We start from the raw sequence: 9,427 nt of genomic DNA on the forward strand, positions 1-9,427 counted from the left end.
TGAATTAAATTGCCTGATTTTACTAACGTGATCTAGAATTGTTATGTATTTGCCAAATACTGTGGGAAAACGGCATAAGAAAGCGTTCAAATTCATTTTCGGCGACCGAAATTTACGGCTTCGAGAGAGAGCTTTCGTTCGATGTGCACCGCAACATATGGTGACGGAAATGACGCGGTAAAGTAAATGTGCGCAATATCGGAAGTAATTTTAAGATGCCCCAAGTTCGAAAACACCAACGGTTTCTTTTGCACTTTCGACTGTTGACGTGTACAACAAATGTCCAGTCTTTAAAGATCTTTACTTCAGTTAAAACTCGGCTGCCTTCGCATAGATCTTGTGACTGGACTTTTATCCATTCAAAGAAATCGTCGCTAGAGCTAGATAAAAGCCAATCGAATTCTTTTGTGAAAGCTGGCAAGTCTTCCCATTTAACACGGTCTTCTTCCAATCTTGAGGTTTTTGAAAGTAGGTACTGCCATACTCGGCCACCGTTAACTCTTCACTGGAGTCTACTCGCCTGTGAAAGGCCTCCTTTAAAATAATCCCCAGTTCTTTGACTTGCAATGGAAAATTTTCCTTTTCGGAACTGTTATTTACATAGTCGTCGAGTATTTCTTGTACGGAGATAAAGTTTTGTTCGTCTCTTCGATAATTCATTGAAAGCCTGCAGGTAAAATAGTCAAGTTCGATCAGGGAAAAATCAAACACGGTAATTTGTGGCTCACGTTCGAAAGCCAACTGGTCTGATATCTTACCATTTAGAAACAAACACGTGTTTTTCTCTGTTCGATACTTTGGATCTCCTCTCGTCCGGCTGCTTTTCGCGCAACGGAACGGGTCTTTTCAAGGGAGAAGCCGCCATTGGCCGTTTTTATACTAGAGACGCATAATCCGTCCAGACGAATTATGCGTCTCTCATGTTATCCGTCCAGTGTAAAGACGGGACGAACTATATGAGACGCATAATTCGTCTTGGACGAACTTGGGCAAACATTTTTTCTGCTTCTGCTAAATCCGTCTAGTATAAAAGACGGACACTCGGACGCATAATGCGTCTGGACGAACTTTCCAGTTTAGTGCGTCTTCGAAGACGCACTAAATAGATTCTTCGTCCAGACGTATAATGTGTCTTGTGGCCGTCTTTATACTAGACGAATTTAACAGACGCAGAAAAAATGTTTGCCCAAGTTCGTCCCAGACGAATTATGCGTCTCTAGTATAAAAACGGCCATTATTTTTAAACTCCCTCTACAGCTGATGTTTTGATTCTCGAACGGTCTGTTGCTTTTGCGTTTCCGGTGCCAATTCACTTCCGTCACCAAGTGCTGCGGTTCACATCGCACGAAGTCACGTGGTACAAAGTTTCCTCCCTTTCCGTATTTTATACTGTAAGCCGATCTTGCGAACCCTCAGTCTCTTCGTTTGCGGTATAAAGAATGTGTAACGAAACTGTAACGCGATCAAAATAACCCATTATTTCAGATGTTTTCGACGGGTTTTGATGTTCTAACGACAAACATATCTCCTCTGGACCCTGTGGAGTCTTTCGCGATTATTCAGTCTAGTTCGTGTCGTACAATGTGGGCAAAGTATCCTAAAAATAAAAATTGGTAGGAGCGGTTTCAGAGCGAAAACAGAGAATGAAAGATTCTCTGTTGCTTGCTTACGTTGTCCTCAAAACCTCAAATTTGGTGATTTCACGTCGTCGTTATGCAGAGGAACGCCAAGATACTTTCTAAAATCCGTGCTGCACGTGCAGCACGATTATTTATGCTCTTTTTAACCAATGAAATTATTGTTTTGTGCCGTTGTCGTAGTCATAGCCGTCGTCGTTTTTTAAATTCCCTATTCTTATTCCGGAATACGGTCAATCGAACGCACCCTTAGAGTGCATAAGTAAAAACGGCCACTTGAAAATCGTGCGATCGGAACTCTTTTTCGCTTTACTTTTGTATTGGAACGTTTTCGGAAAGAAAGGAATACTGTCAGATGTATTCCGCATTTATCCTTTTTGTAGAAATGATCGGAAAATCCTGTACCATCTGCTGTGTCCCTCTAGTGCCATGCTCCTTAAAGGCGCGGTTGTTCGCGAAAATGTTTGTTCCTGTAAACGGTTAGTTCCTTTTCTTTTTTTACGGAGAGGAAGAAAAAACGACGATCACGGACAAAAGGAACACTTTCTCCCCGTTCCGTTTTTCCATTCAAATGGAAAGCGCGCCCCTTAAAAAGGACTTTCGGTAGATCCTAGGTACCAGTTGTGTACCCTTTTTAACATCTTCATTTTGCCCAAAGTGATCGTTGGAAATAATGTGTATGCATGCTGCCTATACTTTTATACACCTTATTCAAAATGGCCGCCATACATTTTAGGTATTCCTTTGTTTGATTGCAAATTGGCCCTTTTTTGGCCTCGTTCAAGGTTAAATATTCTTTTGAATTTTACGTTTGAAAGCGTGGCTAAAGGACCAATTTGTAGGGAAACAAAAGTATTCTACTAAAATGGCGGCCATTTTGGAATAAGGTGTATGTTTTTTTTGAAATTTCCACCAAAGTTTTGACTATAACCTTTTCCTTGGTTTTAGGTACAAAGAAGATTCCTGGTTCGTCTCCCAGATTTCTTCGTTCGAATAGTCGATAAAGATGGCATTCAAGACGTTTCTATTCCTAACAAGAGTCATTAACATAAACAGTTTTATTTGAGTGCTTGTATGAGCTTTTGCCGGAATAGAAAAAGAGACGACCTCCGAGTTGATGTAGGAAGAGGACGATATTTCTTCAGAAACATTTCAGCTTCTCTGTTTTGTTTTATTTTTGAAACGTGTTGTGGTGGAAAGAATAAAGAGGAACATCTGCGAGTTGTTTCTGCTGACGATATTTCAATAGGGAATTTAAGATCTACGATGGCGATGGTCGACGAAAACGTCGCCCCAAAATATAACTTAACTTTATCACAAGTCTTTCGCGATTATTCAGTCTCGTTCACGTCCTACAATATGGGCGAAGTATATCCTAAAAATAAATTGGTACGAGTGATTTCAGAGTGGAAATAGAGAATGAAAGATTCTCTGTTTGCATGCTTTCGTTGTCGTCAAAATCTCAAATGTGGTGATTTAACGTCGTCGTTGTGCAGAATATCGCAAGAATCTGTTCTAAAATCCGTGCTGCACGTGTAGCACGATTATTTATACTCTTTTAACCAATGATATTATTGTTTTGTGCCGTTGTCGAAGCCGTAGCCGTCGGCATGCACTAAAACCAGGAACACCGGAACACCCTGGAAGTAACCCAAAACCCTCAATTTTCTAACCCTAAGCCTAAAAACCAACTTAAGGCCTAGCTAGGCCTAGGGTTAGCTAAATTGAGGGTCTTGGGTTGCTTCCAGGTTGTCCCGGAGTGTTCCGGGGTGTTCCAGCGTGCCGTTTCGGTGGTTCCGGTGTTCCGGGTTTTAGTACATGCCGTAGCCGTCGTCGTTTCTTAAACTCCCTAATATCCTCAGGGCCCAGTTGTTCCTTGATTACTGGAAACTCGACTAAACTTGAAAACGATCAAAAGATATAAAAATTATAGATAAAAAAGTTCTAACAAGTTTCTCCCCTTAGCGTAAAATTATTATGAATATATTACATCACATTGCACAATAAAATCACATCACAAATTACAGTTTTTCACCGTCGTTCTGAATTCAAACATAACAGGATCGGGGATTTGTGCAATCTGCTTTTAAACAACTAGGCCCAGGCGCCCGTACTTCGAAAGCCTCGAGAAGCCATTTGTGGAACTGCCAACCGCTTGTTTTGGAAAGCCGATCTTTATAACATGTTTTCAAGGTAACTAAAAGAAACATGACTGTGAAGTTTGAAGAAAAATGCCACAATCCCACAGACAAACTGGAAATAGCCTTCAAAAATGTTATGTTATTTCACTTCAGTCGTTTCCACGCAACCGTAGACTCCATAACCAGTTGAATTAAACATAACTGCGTTAGAATGTTAAACGATAAAATTTGGCGAGGATGAATGGTATTTCTAAGAAAAGTTATAAAGGGGATTTTCACCATAGTTTTGAAGTATTTTACGCTGAACTGCAGAGTGCCTGCTATAGGCAGGTTCACTATTCTATTTCTCAGCAACAGTGTTTTCGTCAGTTTTGTAAAGCAGCGAAAAATTTCTGAAAGCACCGAACGTAACATATTTTTTGGTGCCACAAGACGCCTTGCGAGATGTTTGCCTTTGGTAAGGTGTAACTACGCTGTCTTAGCCATGATCAACATATGTCTTCTCCTTATGTCATGAATTCAGCGTGGAAAGGGTGCTCAAACAAGTGTTTGATATACCGGGGCAACTCGCTTTGACATGGAGAATGTTCAAATTGGTTTTTCTTAGTGTAACAATGGTTATTTACTAAGTTACGCTTAACTTTTGTTGCATTTTTATGTCATTTGACTTTTTCACTGACTTCTGGAAAACAACCTTTCTTGTGTGTCGTCTGCCGCTCTTAGGCTGGATACTTCATTGGTTATTTTTTTCCTGTAGTGCGCCGAAAAAGCTTTCCCTCAGTAGCCTTCTTAGGCCTTTAAGAAACGTGTGATTGAAACTTGCCGGACAGTTGCTATTAGTGTATATCATACAAGTGAATAGAGCTTTACGGAGGTGAATGCCAAGTACTTCTGTAAAACCTCGCGAGTAAAATTTAGCCCAAACAGGTTCTTACATAGATGGTAATTTAGGCTATCTGGATTCTTATTTTCTGAAGAAAAAAATCACGTTGTAGATAGCAGAATTTGTGGTATTCGGCCTTCGTACCATATGCTGCAGCCATTGAATTTTTCCCTATGTTAATAAAATTAAATACAGAGTTAAAAAGTTCACATAAAATGACTATAATAAGTAAAATCGAAAGATTACATGAATCTTCAGAACATCAATCAATTCAGTGATATTTGCCAAAGTGCATGATATTTTTTTGGAAACTAAGAGCCTGTTTCAAATTTTAGGGTCAACGGGTTCTTGTTTAAAGGGGGTCAGTAACTGACAAATTTTAAGGCCGGTACACACGAGGAAGCTTGCTCCTGAAACACGCTCCCGGGTAAGTACCCCAGCCAGTACACACGAAGGACACGACGAGGGAGCTGAATGATGAAACAACCCGATCGGGACATGGGAACTGTTGTGGATGAAAAAATAAGCCAATTTGATTTGCCAACCGGAGACACGTCATGTCACGGCAAGCAAATTTCAGTACACACCAGGGAGCTTGCTCCTGAAGCAGACTCGTGCAACAGATTTGCCCCTGGAGCTTGCTCATATCAAACCAGTTTGATTTGAGGGAGCAAAACTCGGGAGCAGAAGTTTTGTTGCGCAACATATTTTTCGCTAGAAATCGTTGGTGCAGACGAGGGAGCTTTGCTCCGGGAGCGTGTTGCAGGTTCTTAAAAAATAGGTCCTTACTCGCGGGGTTTTAGTGTATCCACTTCCGAGGAAACGGAGAAAAGCAAAATGACTTCGGCTGATTATTCAACTTGTGTGGAGTACACGAAAACAGTTATTCACCTCAGTTTCGGTGAAAGTGGTGGATGTTTACCTCCAATTCGGTGAATAATTCTTAAATATTAACCTCGTACTAACCCGAGCGCGAGGACTGCACTGGGGAATATTGGCCCGAGGTCGTGACAGTACGGACCGAGCAGAGTGAGGTCTGTACCGACTGAAGGCCAATATTCCCCAGTACGGTCCCCAGCAAGTGTGGTTAGTAAGTTGTTGATTATGAGGCATCTTTTCATTAAACGATCGGACGAATTTCCTTTCCCTGCTAGCAGTGGTTTCTTATCTTCTGCCTTCGCTGGGCTGACGAGTACGGGATACTTAGCGACCGAATCGTCACGTGATACTTCATGCTGTGTGGGCTCACTTAACAACAGCGGAATTACTGTAAAGGAATGCGCGGGACACAGGGAGCTCAAGTTACAGTCAGCAAACATATCATGGGGCATGCAGTTTGAAGAGTGCCGTCCAAGGTTGTGGACGGCGGTTGGATCCCATGTACTTATTGACTGAGTGGGAGGGTCGGACGGGAAAATAAGAGAAATGGAAAATCTTCATAACGCTGCCAAAACCATCCTAAGACATCAAGAAATGTAAGCCTTGGCTAATCGATTTAACCCCGGAAATTCTTAACTGTGAAAAACATGTCATTTTGTGCCCTACAAAAGATCCCACAGCGGAATGATTTCCACAAGAAGATTTATAAAAGGGAAAGCATTACCGCTTTGAATAACAAATTTTTCCCATTGTAGTTTTGAAAAACACACGAGACTTTGAAGTACGCCTAAAAAATAGAGGATACCCAGCGAGCAATGTTAAAAGGCATCTCTCTGAACTGAAATTCTGCAACAAAAAGAGGTCATGCACTAGGAGATAAAAACGCACATGTAACAAAATTCTGACTTTTGTCACAAAATACCGCTCCGCTCACGTGGAAATAGCACCTGATAGAAAATAACCCGCATCTAAGAGAACCCTCAGTCTGCATTTTACCCCCGGTCTGCAGTCTGCAGTCTGCGTTTTACACTGACCGCCCAAATAACCGATTTTTCGACGGAAAATTCATCCCAGAGGACAAAACTATTCACTGGACATAAAATAAAGGTAGATATGTTCGAGCGAAAGCGAAAACAAGCGAATATTTTGACGGAAAACACAATAATGTGAGATCAAAGGAACATGTGGTGAAGACACGCAATTGCGGCATCGTTTCGACAATAATCTTACCTTTTCAGCGATTTTAACGCTCGAAATTCCATTCAATCCACCTGGTCTAGTCTTTGAATTCACTATTATCGCTGCCCTGCGAATCTTCAGTGTTCTACATAACAGCACACTTGGTAAAAGACGGCTCGACGGGCGACAGATTGTTGTCGATGTTGTCGCCTGTCTTGTTCAGTATCCAATTGATTTGCCATTATTGAGCTTCATAAGGGTATATTTTGTTCAAAGATCCACTAAAACGCCATTCGCGCTACATGACGCCGGTTAAGTTTATCGTTATAATGTGTCCACCAGAGAAATCTACGCATTTCCCACCACCCTCTCGATCTTAAGAAAATACGCGCAGCAGGGCTCTATGCACAAAGACACCACTTAGCAGGGGAGTGACAGGCAAGACTTTTACCGACATGGAAAAAAATTAAATAAATAAAACGGAGAAATCTACCCATTTTCCAACTGGGATTGCCATACGGCAACCCAGTAATAAGAGCTAAGTACAAGTTAATTTGTACAAACGATCAACAATCGGCCTTACGTCACCTTGCGCGTGCTAACTGTGGGCAAAGGTCATTTGCAATATTATAACTTGTCAATTTCATTGACGAATCCCCCTCAAAAATAGCAAGGACGTTTCTTCTTGAAAGTTTAGCGCGAAAGTACAGTCATATACGGTGGCTGGTTAGGGCCATTGTAGAAAGCTAGATTTTTTTTCCTCGTGAATATTGAAATTAAGAATAGAACAAATTTCATTATTTTGTTAATCTTTTGAATGCGGAAATTGAGTGGTGAAATTATTATTCTGTAAATATAAATTCAACATTGTATTGGTATAATTACACTTAAACTGTCAATTTACACTTATAACTGTCAATTTACACTTACAAACTGTAAATTTACACTTCAACTGTAAGTTTACACTTATAACTGTAAATTTACAGTTATAACTGTAAGTTTCCACTAACAACTGTAAATTTCCACTTACAAACTGTAAGTTTACACTTATAACAGTAAATTCACACTTATAACTGTAAATTTACACTAACAACTGTAAATTTACAATTAGAGCTGCAAATTTACACTTATAAATGTATATTTACACTTATATATAACTGTAAGTTTTCAGTTATGACTGTATATTTACACCTTAAATGAGGTTTTAGAGCGACGGGAAGGCCTGATACTAACCATATTAAAATCGCTGTTTGGCTGACTTTCTTTTCCAATATTTCAGTAAAGATTTTGACAACAGAAAGTATTCTTCCGCCTTACGTCCATGCATTGCACTGTGGACAACGTAGCAGAGATTCGCTCGTTGAGCAGTATTTCAATCTTGGATTTGGCTACACGGAAATTTCTTTGTATTGTACATGGCATTCAGCTCAGCCTACGATATCTTAAAGGAATTCTAGCAAGGAAAGGATTGAGGAGAAGAGGAGATCAAAGTAATCCAGTTGAGGTTATTTCAGCTGTGGAGAAGGAATTAGTGCACAGGAGAAGCTCGTTAAGTTACCGCCAAATGCATCAAAGAATTACACTAGATCATGGTAAAGTAGTGGATAGAGAAACAATTTGTCGAATCCTGCAAGTCCTTGATCCAGAAGGAGTTAGTCAACGCACGCGCCATAAGTTACGGAGACGAAAATATATATCCAAATGCCCAAATTACATATGGCACATTGACGGCTATGATAAACTAAAACCATTTGGGTTTTGCATACATGGAGCGATAGATGGATACAGCCGTCGTATCATGTGGCTCGAGGTTGGTCCATCAAATAATAATCCTCGTGTAATCGCTAAGTACTATCATGATTGTGTCAAGCAAGTGGGAGGAGTACCTCACATCTAACGTGGTGATGCAGGTACTGAGAATGGGCATGTTGCTGCCATGCAAAGATTCTTAAGACGAAATGACCGCGACGAATTTGCAGGGAGAAAAAGCTTCCTATATGGCCGTTCAGTTGCGAATCAACGAATAGAAGGCTGGTGGGCATTTCTCCGAAGAAGCGAGACTGATTGGTGGATCAATTACTTCAAGGACCTAAGAGATCAAGGTTTGAACAATGACGACGATCCTGTGCAAGTAGAATGTTTAAGGTTTTGTTTTCTGCCAGTATTGCAACATGAGCTAGAACGTGTAGCAAAACATTGGAACCTTCATAAGATTCGCCCCTCGTGCAATGAATTGTCTCCCCACGGACGCCCAGATACCATTTACTTCTTGCCAGAGGTGACAAACGCAATGTCGTACCTTCATAATACTGCCAATGAAGACCTGCAGGTCACAAAGGACGTTTGCTGTGTCATACAGAAAGACATTTTCGGTGAATCGTTCGCTGAGCTTGCCCATATGATTTTGAGAGAACACAATCTTCAATTGCCAGCAAATGATGTAAGGGGGGCTGAACATCTCTATATTGACCTTCTGGGTCTCATCGAGGACTTATTTTGAAAAACACCCTTGAAGCAATGTAATGAAGAACATTTGCGGGCAATCGAAAATGGCGCAACATCCAAACTTGAGAAACGTGGTCACAGCTGGGAAGGTTCAAGTGAGGTCCCATGTTTTATGAGTCAAAAAGTCAATGAGTCAGGAGTCATGAGTCAACGAAACTCACAGTCAATATAGCAATAATTTATTGATTAAGCCTAAGCCCTCG

At 40.8% G+C, this 9,427-nt stretch overlaps 1 pseudogene; it reads left to right on the forward strand.

Moving 5' to 3' along the window:
- The first annotated feature begins 8,283 nt into the window (after positions 1 to 8,283).
- LOC138046063 (uncharacterized) lies at positions 8,284 to 9,219 on the forward strand (annotated as a pseudogene).
- The last annotated feature ends 208 nt before the right edge of the window (positions 9,220 to 9,427 follow it).

Source organism: Montipora capricornis, chromosome 4 (assembly GCF_036669925.1).
Source record: "Montipora capricornis isolate CH-2021 chromosome 4, ASM3666992v2, whole genome shotgun sequence".
NCBI classification, from domain to species: domain Eukaryota; kingdom Metazoa; phylum Cnidaria; class Anthozoa; order Scleractinia; family Acroporidae; genus Montipora; species Montipora capricornis.